Below are 9,635 nucleotides of genomic sequence, written 5' to 3'. Positions count from 1 at the left end.
TGCCCTTGTCATACCCGTCTTTGAAGATTGCAATATAGTCCCTCGTGGCTAGAAATGAGATCTAATAACCATTGAAGGAATGTCGGTTGGGCATCACCCCATGCAACACGAACTTGCAATCATTCACTACCAATCCAGAGGTTTGGAGAAATCGAGTCATGTCACAAAAGAGCTCACAAGAAGAGGTCGATATTGCCACACCAAGATTTAGTCATCTGCTTGCCTTGATCAACACACCATATTCCAAGACCGAAGAAAGCCGGCAAATCTGATAACACCTACCCTCATAGGCCCTTCGCTTTTTTATTTTTGAAGTAAGCAACGGTTGTGACCATTTGGAACATTGGAAGTCACCAAGGGAGGTATTAACTAGGAGGATCGCCATTGATCTGGTGGAAACCATGTCGGTGGTCAGTGTCGGCCTCCCTTGGTGAGCGGTAATCCAGGACACGCTCCCCTTCTTGATGGCCACGTGGTGATCCTTGGTGCTGAAGGAAATATGCCCTAGAGGCAATAATAAAGTTATTATTTATTTCCTTATATCATGATAAATGTTTATTATTCATGCTAGAATTGTATTAACCGGAAACATAATACATGTGTGAATACATAGACAAACAGAGTGTCACTAGTATGCCTCTACTTGACTAGCTCGTTAATCAAAGATGGTTATGTTTCCTAACCATGAACAAGGAGTTGTTATTTGATTAACGGGATCACATCATTAGGTGAATGATCTGATTGACATGACCCATTCCATTAGCTTAGCACCCGATCGTTTAGTATGTTGCTATTGCTTTCTTCATGACTTATACATGTTCCTATGACTATGAGATTATGCAACTCCCGTTTGCTGGAGGAACACTTTGTGTGCTACCAAACGTCACAACGTAAATGGGTGATTATAAAGGTGCTCTATAGGTGTCTCCAAAGGTACATGTTGGGTTGGCGTATTTCGAGATTAGGATTTGTCACTCCGATTATCGGAGAGGTATCTCTAGGCCCTCTCGGTAATGCACATCACATAAGCCTTGCAAGCATTGCAACTAATGAGTTAGTTGCGAGATGATGTATTATGGAACGAGTAAAGAGACTTGCCGGTAACGAGATTGAACTAGGTATTGAGATACCGACGATCGAATCTCGGGCAAGTAACATACCGGTGACAAAGGGAACAACGTATGTTGTTATGCGGTCTGACCGATAAAGATCTTCGTAGAATATGTAGGAGCCAATATGAGCATTCGGGTTCCGCTATTGGTTATTGACCGGAGATGTGTCTCGGTCATGTCTACGTTGTTCTCGAACCCGTAGGGTCCGCACGCTTAAGGTTCCGATGACAGATATATTATGAGTTTATGAGTTTTAATGTACCGAAGTTAGTTCGGAGTCCCGGATGTGATCACGGACATGACTAGGAGTCTCGAAATGGTCGAGACATAAAGATTGATATATTGGACGGCTTTATTCGGAAACCGGAAGTGTTCCGAGTGATTTCGGAGAAAACCGGAGAGCCGGAGGGTTACCGGAACCCCCCCGGGAGAAGTAATGGGCCATATGGGCCTTAGTGGAGAGAGAGAGGGGCAGCCAAAGGTGGGCCGCGCGCCTCCTCCCCCCTGGTCCGAATTGGACTAGGAGAGGGGGGGCGGCGCCCCCCTTTCCCTCTCCCTCCCCACTTCTTTCCCCCTCCTAGTAGGAGTCCTACTCCTACTAGGAGGAGGACTCCTCCTTGGAGCACCATAGAAGGCCGGCCGGCCTCCTCCCCTTGATCCTTTATATACAGGGGCAGGGGGCACCCCTTGACACACAAGTTGATCCACGTGATCATATTCTTAGCCGTGTGCGGTGCCCCCTTCCACCATAGTCCTCGATAATATTGTAGCGGTGCTTAGGCGAAGCCCTGCGACGGTAGTGCATCAAGATCGTCACCACGCCGTCGTGCTGACAGAACTCTTCCCCGACACTTTGCTGGATCGGAGTCCGGGGATCGTCATCGAGCTGAACGTGTGCTAGAACTCGGAGGTGCCGTAGTTTCGGTGCTTGATCGGTCGGGCCGTGGAGACGTACGACTACATCAACCAAATGCTTCCGTTGTCGATCTACAAGGGTACGTAGATCACACTCTCCTCTCTCGTTGCTATGCATCACCATGATCTTGCGTGTACGTAGGAAAATTTGTGAAATTACTATGTTCCCCAACAGGTGCTGCATGTGCGATGTGTGTCTATAGGTGTCGAAAGCATGTGCCATTTAGTTTTTGTGGCAGGATTATAACTTCAACCTACTGCGATGTACTATTGTGTACTTTATTGTGGCTACAAGAGGCTTTGGTCGGGTATAGGCAGATGAAACCCGAAGCATTGCACATGATCATATCAGGAGGATCAAAAGAGCATGTGCCAAGAAAAACACTCCACACCATTTAGCCCATAGCCGTTTTTACTCTATTTCGGAAGAAGTCTTTTTAATGTTATTTTACATTTTTTTGCTTGGATAAAGTTGCAACAATGTCAAGAGAGAAGAAAAGCAGAACCAATGGGTGGGGAGATTTTCGAAAACAGTTTCTTAGGAAAAGAAAAATGGATTTGATTATCTTTTGTACAGAACTATTTCCCTCTGGTGGGGTGCATAGGACATGCACATATTCTGAACTCAGCAATTTGACAACCAAATATGTGTTATTATCATCAAAACCATCAACAATGGATTCATATAAGGATGATATTTTTCATCATATACTTTTCTTCATGTACAATACATATTTTTTTACTTAAATTGTTGATCAAAGAAGTATCGTCTTTGAGTGGCCCAAGAAGCAAACTATAAGTACTCCATCCATTGGAGTAACTATCCACGGGCAATTATGATGTTAGGAAATTGTTATTTTTTCGCAAATACGCAAAAGACTTGCGTATCATTGCACTGATAGGTAGAAATAGTAGTAAGAACAATTACAGAAACCTCTGATGAGCACAAACACGCGGCGCGGCGTGAGTCAGGAGGTTAATGCGTACAACAGAGAAGGGGTGTACGCGCCCCAAAATAGAAGAACTACTCCTCAGGCAAGATGCTACACAGTCCTAGGGAACCTAGCCGCATGAGCCGGGTAGCAAGCCTCCTCCATGATTGTCGATGATGTCCTGGAGACGGATGATTGGGCGGCATCAAAGACGCAATCATTGTGCTGCTTCCAGATCCACCGGGTAGTGAGCAGTGCAAGCGAAGTGAATCCATGGAGCAAGCAGGAGGGGATGTCGGTGGCCGAAGAAGCAAGCCAGTCGGGGAAGGGGGCGTCCTTAGAAGGGATGGTCACCAGGAGCCGACACCAAGCAAGGATGTCATGCCATACCTGCCTAGTGAACGGGCATCCCGAGAGGAGATGGGGCATGGTTTCCGGTGCCTGGTCACACAGGGAGCACGTAGAGCCGTGCGGAAGGCCATGTCTAGCGAGGCGCTCCGCGGTCCAGCACTGATCTCTGAGTGCTAGCCAAAAGAAAATCTTCACTCGAAGTGACCCCCATGGATGCCAGGTTAGCCTCTAGTAGGGGTGAACAAACCTGCCAGCATGCGCATCATCAATTCAGAGGTCAATGCCTCGTTTAGGATCATCGGAGGTTCATTATTAGCCTTGCCTCGCCCCGCTTCTCCTTCTCCTGCTCCGGCCCACTTCTCCTTCTCCTTCTGACACTTTTCCCCAATTCTTTGATGAGCGATGACCAGCTAGCTCATAATTAACATAGTTTTCAAAACTGAAGGATGTGGTGCTGAGGAACTTCTGCACCGGGGTGTACACCGTTTCTTTCCTGGCCATCATTCTCTCGTCGTCGGAGGAGCTCCACACTCTCCGTGTAGCCTACCTACTCTCCATCCTCAAATGCTTTGTTGCGCCAATACACCTCGGCGGGTCTTTCCCCAAGGTGGTCGGGCAGTCTGTTGCCGGGATCCTAGGCGCTGCACTGGGAGGCGGCCCAGTGCTTCTCGTGCCCCGGCGACCCTGTTCTAGTTGCCAGGGTGGCGCTTGCCCTCTTGTGTGTCGCTCCACAGTTCAGCGCGCATCCGCACTGGCTCGTCCGCACGACTGCGTCTGCACTGTGCTGCGGATGCGTGCTGAGAGCGGCCTTGTGGTGTCAGAGCGGGGCGTTTGCGGAGCAAGAGGGTACGCTTTAGGGGAAAAGGAGAGTTATGGGGAGCCAAAAGGGCATATTTTGCTTAAACTATGATAATTTTAAAATTTTAGCTTACCAATTAATGGTATTTCATATACTTTCTCTAGGGTAGGGGGGCTATGGCCCCCCTTGGCCCTAGTGAAGCTCCGCCACTGCTCCCGCGGCCATTCGTTCTCCCCTCCTCCCCGCGTCCTCATCGCCGACGCCGCCACATGGTTGTAATACTTCCGCAAAAGGCCATTAGTGGTGTATATAGTAGTCATGCAAGTTTGCATCTCTTGTCATGGACTTTTGCGGAAGTATTACGACCATGTGGCGGCTCTTTCTGCAATGTGACCGGGAAATGCGTCGCCGGAAGCCTAGGAGCTGCACTGGGAGGCGGCCCAGTGCTCCTCGTCGCGTGGCTCTTCCCCAGTGACCCGATTCTCATTGCCGGGATGGCTCTTGGCCTCATGTCCATCCTGCCACTCCTCAGCTCGCACCCGCACCGCCTCTTATGCACGGTTGCGTCCGCACTATGATGCGGATGCGTGCTGAGGGTGGCACTATGGTGGCAGGGCGCGGTGCTATCGGAGCAAGATGACACGGCTTAACAAGTGACGCCGGGGTCGCCTCCACTCCTCCCGCGTAGTGGTGGAGCTTGATAGATATCGTTGAGGGGGAAAAGCAGAGTTATGGGGAGCCAAAAGGGCATATTCTATTTAAACTATGATAATTTTAAAATTTTAGCTTACCAATCAATGGTATTTCATATACTTTCTCTAGGGTAGGGGGCCCCCCTTGGCCCTAGTGAAGCTCCGCCACTCCTCCCGCGGCCATTCGTTCTCCCCTCCTCCTCTCTATGTCCTCATCGCCGATGCCGCCACATGGGACTGCGGCCCGGAATCATCCTCCCCCTCCACCGCAGAGGAGCACCACATCCATATCAGTCGGTAGGTCAAAAAGGTCCCAAGTCGCCGATTCAACCTTACCAAAAACCCATTGTTTAGCCATCCCATTAGCACCGATCCCGAGCATGGAGACAGTGAGCCTTCACTCTAGCTAGCTTCACCATAGATTAGTAGGAACATCCAGCAGCAGTCTTTTTGAGAAAGTGTAGAATAATGTGCAGTCTGCGGCGGTCGATCGGCTTTGTATGCTAATTTCTATCTCATAAACATGACTGAAGACTGGATGTTCAAAACTTAATTTTCAAAATGCTCTTTTTTGGAGAGCCCTAATCTTTATCCGAGTTCTTTTATAGCAACACTAAATCGTACATCCCTCGATGGACAGTTGCCACGGCTAGTATATATGGCATAAACATGGTGGCATCTAGCGACTAAATTATAGGACAAAAAGCTAGGGTCATCTTCCTTTACATCATAGCCCTGGCCACTAGGGCAGCTCAGGGTGGAATGGTGAGCACATTCTTCCTTCCAGTAGGCGGCGCCTAGCCCTATTGATGACCTACAATTCCCTTGGATTTTTCTATGATCTGCGCAGCTGCTAAAGAAGAAGGTCCTCACAAAAGCAGATGCAAATGTTGGAGCATATTGCTCTAGGTGGCAATCACCTTTCTGTTTCTATTAGAAATTTTCAGTTCCAGCGAGAGTGATCAACTAGTCTGCCTAGCTAGTGGGTATAGTAAAAGGAAAACGAGTATTGATTCTCAACTCCTAGCACCAACTAATGATCCAAGAAGTTATGTTTCCAAAAACGAGTGACACCTCTCCATTTCCATCGGACTTTTTCTGCTCCAGTGATCAACTGATCATCCAGTCCATTAGGTTACAGTCGATGTTCTACCCCGATAATCGATCTGATACAGTTATGATCACGACACGTGCATATTCTCCTAGCAGTGTGGCCAATGTATGCAACTTTGTCAAAATGAGAAATAAGAATCTTCACCAAGCGAATCACAAGCCTGGAATACTTCCCCATTCCCAGTATGAGTAGCTGCTCAACCAAACGAAAACAATCCACCTCCTGGATCACTATGATCTTTGTCGATACGGTCACCGTGAACCGTGGAACCCCACATGAAGAATCCTTCTACATTTTGCTATGTTAATTTCTTTTTGGGATCATGGGCTCAGATGGTGTTGGGAGAGTTTGAAAAATCCACTGGTTAAGGGTGCTCGGCTGGTGCTGATGAGATAGTTTGAGGCAATCATGTCGTTTTTCTATCTGGTCGACTGTGTGCATCAATTGATGCAGTCATGCAGATGCAGAGATCGGGGATATATCCTTTAAAAGTAACCTTTTAAAGTTGCTAGATCTATGATGTTGTTGGCAAGTCACCTGTCTTTTGTGGTATTCATGTGATTTCGGCATGGAGAAAATGCTAGAACTTTCTCTAGATGGTGTAGATGTTTTGTTTAGCCGCTAGAATTTTTCTTTGATAGATGACGCTTTTATTGAATCGTAAAAGGCAATACAAGTATAATGCATTCATACCTGACCTCTGTATAATTAAGATGCACCCAGCCGCCATGAGCGTGCACATGCATCCATGGTTTTTATGATGTCATCTAACCAGCTCTATATTTAAGCACAAATCATAACTTGTTTATTATACTAGAACAATGCTTATCGATGGCCCAGACATGTTTATTATGATTTCTTGATATATGAAACTGGAGTGATGCTCTTTAATTTGAAGCAATAAATCATGTATGTTGTGCTTAATTAAGATGTAGGGGTGGTGAAAATAAATAAATAAATAATAATTTTCTATTATGATGCAGATTATCTCTTCTTTATTCGTAGAGCCAGCCCATACATGTACAAGACTTTATACAACACTACAGATTTGAATGATGGAGTTCGACCAATGATAAAATATTAGTTATGCATCATAAAAATATAATGTTGATCTCATGGTCAATATATATTTTAACTATATATTTTCTATGACATTCCTCCAATTGATGATGAAATTTAAAACTAAATATGAGGAAAAAATAAATTGTGACGGAGGGAGTGCATAGTTTTCGATATAAACATGTTAATGCACATATCTAGATATATGCATTGTTTTTGAATGGGTTAGAGAAATAATAAAAATTGATCAACATAAAGGAAGTCAGACTCATTATTTTCTGGAGAAATAACAAATATAAAAGTTTAAATAATACATCACAACACGTAAAAAAATTGAATCAAAATGCCATGGTCAAGGTATCTGTTGAAAGTGTTCCAGAAAATGTCTGATAACAAAACTATATTCACACGTAGATTCATTTAGTAGTGGGACATAACCTTAGGTTACCGGACGGACCACTACTAGGGAAAACCCTAGTAGTAGCGCGGGTTTAAATCCCACTGGTAGCACGGGCAGCCACGCTACCAATAAGGCGCTACAGCTATTACTTAGCAGTAGCGCGTGCGACAGGCGCTACTGCTAAGACACATAGCAGCAGCACTTGTTCTGTCCCGCGCTGCTGCTAATCTAGCTAGTTGTAGCGTGTTTCTTATCCATCGCTACTAGTACTCTTTTTTCATTTTTAGTGTATTTATACGATGTTATACAAATTTTGGTACAATACCAATTATGAGGTTTATATCATTATGTCCATAACAGTGTGTCAAATGGAGGTGGATTAGGTTCAAGGGGAGGCAATATGTGGTGCATGTCAAAAGTATACTACTAACCGAAACTTGATCTAGTTTGGACTAGTAGTACTTTAGATGTGCACCACATGTTGCCTCCACTTGAATCTAATCCGCCAGCACAAGCTATTTAATCATCATCATAGTCATTACCACCAACAGTATTTATTTAATCACCATAGTCATAGTGTAGCACATCATCATCTTCAAACTCATTCTAGCTAGCTAATCACCACCAACACTAGCTAATAATAATCATCATAGTCATTACCACGAACACTAGCTATTTAATCATCATAGTCATAGTGTAGCACATCATCATCTTCAAACTCATTTCTAGCTAGCTAATCACTCTTGCTTCTCTCTCTCTCAGGTAAAATAACATAAAACATGTATAGCACTCCTCCTTCATCAAGTTGTAGCATGCAGGTGAACCTGTCTCCTAATCGTGGGCTGTGCTTTTGATTGCTGCCCCCTAGTACTTCTCTGCGATCATTCACAATTTTGCTCCAGTCTTTCACTATTAAGCATTCCTCGCAATTAGAAATCCTGAATGCACTAAAGTGCATTGTAGGATATCTTGGCCAAAAGCTAACAATATTCATGGTACCTTTAGTCTCGATCCAATCAGGCACAACATTCATCGGGAGTCCCTGTTGAAGGACATCGTATAGTAGCATACTTAGCAATGACGTTTAGCTTAAAAAATAATGTACGCAAAAGATGAACTGAGGACAAATAGTAAAAATCTTACCATCCTTCCTAAATAGATGTGACCCTAGTTCAGTACAAACACTATTGGTCGCACGTTTTCAGTACTAACGTTTCTAAGTGCAGGAAGAAAATTTGTCTTGACAGTATCAAGATCCTGAAGCCATGAAACATAATGACTTAGCTCCTCGCAGTTTAGTTTAGCCCCGGGACAGTAGTAGGTCATGTCTACCAAGCACTGGTCATGTTTGCTTGAACGGAAATAAGCTGACAATAGAAATTAGTTGTCAACTATTTTTGAATAAACAATATCAAAGACATAAATATGGTTAAGAAACTCACATAATGGTATAACTGGAGGCATCTGCACATCGACCCAGATGTCGGTATTACCTTCAATATCATCTTCTGGACGAATATCAAAGGTGATAACCATATCAGGCTCAAATGCATAAGTCTTGCATAGTGCTCGCCAAGTTTTGCATCCAAAATAGGTGTAGTCGTCTTCGTTGTATAATTTTGCGTGGAAAATATAACCATGCTCGGTCTTCAAGTAAACTTTCTTTACCTCCATAGTACGACTGAAACCTATCTTATCCAAGACAAAAACTCTTGCATGGCAGGAGATATGCTAGTAGAATAGTAAAAAAATTAAATTATAAGTTGAAGCAAATGAAGGAGATGTCATGCTTAATTATGAAAAAAGACTTGCCATTGTGACTTACTGTATCCACTTCGAAGTTCTCATCCAGCTTGATGCTGAAGCACCTATCATCATCTAGGAAGATTCCGTCGCACAAGCCGCGCTCGTCTTCACAGTACATGCAAATACCGGAATCCTTTTCATCGTCAGACATTTCCTATGTTCATAGTTGAAACATTAATTGAAAATTGATTGAAGACAACTACCAGGATACTCAACACACAAATCCGGGACACTCGATATTTCCTACATATTCTGGCACAAGTCATGCCAAAATTCACGGAAAAAATCCGGCATGACCTTTGCTAAAATAGGACATATCGAGCGCCTGAAATTTGCTGGAACAAAAATCAATCAACACTCCAGCAAAACATAGGCCACTCGGAGGTGTAACCTGCAAACATGACCGGCCACTTGGGCAAGCACATATCCTATTTGAGCAACACAAGATATACACT

Source organism: Triticum dicoccoides, chromosome 1A (genome assembly GCF_002162155.2).
Source record: "Triticum dicoccoides isolate Atlit2015 ecotype Zavitan chromosome 1A, WEW_v2.0, whole genome shotgun sequence".
Lineage (NCBI taxonomy): Eukaryota > Viridiplantae > Streptophyta > Magnoliopsida > Poales > Poaceae > Triticum > Triticum dicoccoides.
Note: the sequence above shows the minus strand (reverse complement) of the source record.